The sequence below is a fragment of the Fukomys damarensis genome, unplaced genomic scaffold (assembly GCF_012274545.1).
Source record: "Fukomys damarensis isolate Sample0158 unplaced genomic scaffold, DMR_v1.0_HiC HiC_scaffold_12, whole genome shotgun sequence".
Taxonomy (NCBI): domain Eukaryota; kingdom Metazoa; phylum Chordata; class Mammalia; order Rodentia; family Bathyergidae; genus Fukomys; species Fukomys damarensis.
In genome coordinates, this window is record NW_022900924.1 from 35,330,858 (window position 1) to 35,336,106 (window position 5,249).

The window sequence follows — 5,249 nt, forward strand, 5'->3', positions numbered from 1 at the left end:
GTTTTTTCTGATGAAAGTCTGACTAGTTAGCTCCCACGAAATGCATTCCCATTTGTGTTCCAATCCATTTACTACATCACATGCATTTTCACTCATTCTCACTCTCTCCTTTGCAGCATCTATTTTTTTTTATTCTTTAAATATTGGAGAATTGATGTTCATCTCTTCTAGTTCTATACACTTCTCCAGTCAATTTCACAGATTCTCACACTATATTCTACAGCCTCAGACTCATGTAGAATAATATTGATTATTATTCAGCTTTGCCTTGGCATAAAGGATATTTTACAATGTTGGGGTTACAGCAATAAAAATTATCAGTCACTTTCGTTTCTGGTCAATGGAGGATCACTAGCAAGTGGATGCAAATCCTTGCTGCTATTTCTGATATGTTATTGTCACATGGTTCTCAAAGCTCTTGCTTGGATGTGTCGTATAGCACATGAATATGCATGATCAAATATTGCATAAATGGGATAAGCATGTATATTTTTCTCATAGGGTACCCTGAAACTTAACTAGCAATCGACATGGATACACACAATCATCTTACAGAAATGAGTATATTTCTGTAGACAACAATTCAATCTTCCACAATGCTGATACTATTAATAAAAATGATTAAAATAACACACTACAGAATAATCCCATTTTTGAAATCTTCAGAATATTTTGTGGATTATTTCATCTAATAACAACAGAGATTAAAAGAAAACATAAAGAACATAGTGATCTAAATGTCATTTTAATCTCCATTTCCTACTCTCTGACTCTGAAACAGTTAATATGAATAAACCCATGGTGGAATTGAAGCTTCTGTTTCTGTTAAGATGTGTAACTAATTACTAGTTGTCTGTTACTATCTATTTTCTTCTCTCCATGTGATAGAGAAGAAAATGGCCACATATTTTCTCAGTTAAAGATTATAGTCTCCAGATATACTGCAATTGAGTGTGGCCACATCACAAAGTTTTGGTTAACAGGATGTTTCTTTTAAAGTAGTGTGTACCACTGTGAGCCTTGAACTAAAAGTGACTGCATATAAGCTCCTTTTTCCACCAGCTGGTAGAGGAAATCATTGAAGCATCTTTCCTGTGTTGTATGTAGACAACTAAGTTACAAAGTAGCCATAACAGAGATGAGTATGAGGCCCAAATTACCTGTTTGTTTCTAGAATGTTACAGGTATAAGGAATAAACTTTTTATTGGTATTTGCTAGTTCCTCTCTTAGAGTAGCCTACCTTGCAGTCTAGCTAGTACAGGGTTACAGTGGAGAACACAGGTTGAATATTTCTCTTCTCCCTCTCCCATTCCTTTTCAACTTCTTTTCAGGCATTTGTGGAATACCTAGTGAATGAGGGACAGAGATCTCTTGATCCTTTTGAGACAGGTCTTCAGAGGTCTTCAGAAATGAGTGGATCTGTGAAATAAATGTCAACCTTGGCTATTGGAGGCTGATCAGACCTCCAATCACTTCCAAGGGTAGAGTGAGAAGATAACAAAAAACAAGACAAGATCTTTACTGCATAAATGGGGGACCCAGGATAGTCAGAGCTCTTATCAGGCAAAGATACCATCTCCTGCAACTTACCACTATTTATTGAACACACAGCTTCTTGAAGGGGTAAAGAGAATTGCAAGGAACAGTGGAGTGGAGAACACTGATGCCAGCAGGGTCCCAACAACGAAGGAAGGAGACATTCTAGTAGGAGCAGATCATCGATTAGTAGGAAATTTATTTTTTCCCTTAGATTAATTTTTGCCTTATGGAATTCTTGCCATCCAAGACGTCATAGTGTCATAGATAATTGAGACCTCTGCTGTAACTAGTGGCATGAGAAGTCATTTCTTTCCCATACACCACCTGCTGGCTCTTCAGCCAAGCCATTGTGGGGTAATAGGCAGACTCAGGCTTTTAATATGAAAAACCAATTTATGAAGTAGCAGCTCACTCAGAATGGCCTCCATCAATTGGCCATGCCTGAGCACTTCAAGCACTTTAGGGCTCTAAAGTAGTCCCTACTAAGACTCTCATTCTCCCTTACACAGCTTTATTTTTCTTTACAAAGCATATCATAATCCAATGTACCCTACAGTTGATTAAATTGAATTAACTGAATTTTATCCTCCAACGTAGAACCAGAGAAAGGGAGACTTGTTAGGGGAAACTTGCACCCATTGATAATGTTGGATCCTAAAAGAGATGCATCCAAGAACTTGAGGTACTTCTAAACCTCTACAACAGACACAGAGATGTTTGGGGGCAAATGGAGGAATAAAGACACTGCTGCTAAGGAACTAACTAAACTAAAAGCTTTCAGCACTTCCAGCTTTTAGAATGACATTTTCTATTAAAGGGACTATCTGGAAACGACTTGCTGTCTTCCCACACACTTAAATAGAATTTTCACTCTGAAAAAAACAATCCTGGCATAGAACTAGCAATCAAGGTACCTACAACCAAATAAACATAGCCAGATTAGGGCTGGGGACTTAGCTCAATGGTTCCACTGCCTGTCTTGCAAGCACAAGATCCTGAGTTCTATCCCCAGTACCAAAATAAACATAGCCAGATTGAAGTACATTACTGATGGATAGACCAAGATCAATAACCTCCCATTTAGAGACATCTATTAGAATTTAGGCTGAGAATATATTAATTTCTGTTGGTATCCTAAGGGCTTCCCCTTTGCGGCCACTGATCTCTTTATTTCACCTTGATGGCTTCTTGCTGAAAATTCCTACAACATCTGTCATAGGAGTATTTTCAACGTATGCACATGTCAGGCTAAAAGGATCCGGGTGTAAACTGCCAGCTAATCATAAATTGGTGCTGCTGAAAAGTATTGCAGCTTCCTCACCCATTATGTATGAAGTGAGTTCTACATAAGTCTCCCAGAGAACCCCCTTGGGACTGAGCACCAGTAGCCCAGTGAAGTGACTTTCTCATTAACACAGTTGTGGTGTCCTTCTCTTTCCTATTTCACCTTTTCATACCTTTTTGGAAGAAACCAAACCCACGAGTCTAGGTCTTGAGGTCTTTCCTACTGTTTATAACTTTTAACCTTTTTCATGTACTTGTAAAATTAGTATATTAATATGAGCATGACTTTAATTTAAAACTCTTCAGAAATGTTAAAAAATAAAAAGAAAGGCATCTGACTATCTGACTACAAATGTGATTCATTTAGTCTCTGAACAATTGATAGTAAAGCTTTTCTTTTCAACTAGTTTCTGGGGATTCCGAAGTTCATATTATCAGGAAGTCCAGAATCTCCTTTAAAGTTTCTCTCCCCTCACATACTGCCCAAAAGATCTATGTAAACAAAGTGAAAAATGTGATCAGTCACCTAAGAGTCTCCCCAATGTGTTTTCTTTATCTCCACTGTAGCACTGGGTCTGGAAACCTTGTCCTAACCAGATGGAAGCATGCTTTCTCGCTGTTGTTGCCATCAGCCACCTACTTCCTAAAAGGTTGGCTTCCAAGGGAAAATAAAGACACTGGTGCCCAGAAACTAACCAAATGAAAATCTTCCACTTCTAGAGTGAAACTCCTCAAATAAGGAATTTATAAGGAAGCAATGCCCAAGCTCTCAGAGAAGTATTCCTAGGCTCAGCCATTAGTACCAATATGTGTGATCAAATGGATTTATTCAGTGTTGAGGAAGGTGTCATATGCATGTGCTCTGATTTTTTTCCCATTTATCCAGACCTACAGAAGATTGGACACATCTCTGGATGCTGCACAGTGTAACAATGCTTAAAAATTCTTTGAAAAGCTTCTGGAAGGACAGCTGCCAGAGACTGTTGTCATATCTACATATAAAACTTGTAGTTAGCTTCTACTTATGTTTTTCTTTCTGTACTATACTATGTCATATAAATAGAACAGATACACACACACATATGTACAAATTTTTGGCAGTATTGAATATAAAACTCAGGAATTTGTCCATGCACTACATAATGTTTTTGATGAATTGCTAGGCTAGTGCATGCTGGAAAAGAGTGAAGAGTTTTTGAGAGTGGTAGTTATAGGAGAGCCCCTACAAATTTTTAGCTATTTTTCCCCTCCAGAGATCTGAAACAGGTACTTCATGCAATCACCAAGGAGGAAGAAATAGTACACAGTGTGAAATCATCCCAGATTTTTCTCCCCAGCGAAGGCCAATTCTGCCCCAATCCAACCCCATCCAGCCTTACTGTCTCATCTATGGAAATACACTAGGCCTAGGCCTTGTACAGCTTATAATGAATTGCAACTCTGTCCTCTAAGAATTGTATTGAAATCGAGCTCTTTCCTAGAAAATCTGGTCAGATTCACATGGGACGGGGAAATCCATTTCCCCAAAGACAAGGATGTATGGCAGGGGAAAAAAAACCCAAATGTAGTAAGTGTCCATTTCAAGGATTGACATGCTATTGACATGCTAATATGAAAGAGAGGAAAGATATCAATAGATAACATGTACACTTAACAGAGAAAATAATGAACTTGAAGAATTGAGGAAACTTCAAACATTTTGTCCCTGTTTCTATTTGACTCATTAAGTCATTCAAACTATTCTGTTTTCCAGTAGTATCCTTTTTTTTCTTAATTGTTAGACCATTATCTTATTTCTATATTAGAGTGGATTATGAATCATACTGTAGAGTGTTTTGCTGTGGCAATTTAAGGCATGTTTTAATAGGAAAATTCCTCATAGATATTCATGCTAAGCCATCCATCTAATAAACAGAGCTTGGGCTGCACATACCCTTTAGTATTCTTTCTGGTTCATTTGGCATATTGGCATGGTAGGGAAAGATGGGTTTTCAAGTCTTTTCTCACCTTATACCTGGCCTTGTATCTGGTCTAAAATCTATTTTAAAGATTTTTGTAACACATTGAAAAAGAAATTGCAATTATATATTTATTCTTTTATTAAATAATTCATTTGAGATGACTAGAAATGTGATAAAGAAATACTTACTGTGCAAAAGAGGTAAAAAAGAATGGAGGCAAAGACTACCTGATTTTAACTTTTCTAAATAATTACAATTTTGATTTCATGTATAGATTTTTAATTTTTGAAAAATAAACATATAAAAAGAGAAACACTTTAAGCTATTTGAAATTTTAAAAAATTAGTCAATGTTACCAGCAGTAAGAGTAGGAATAAAAATTTGAAAATTATCCTCATTATTTCATATATAGAAAATCATTTCTGAATTAAGACAGATAACACTATTGAATAGATTGAACATAT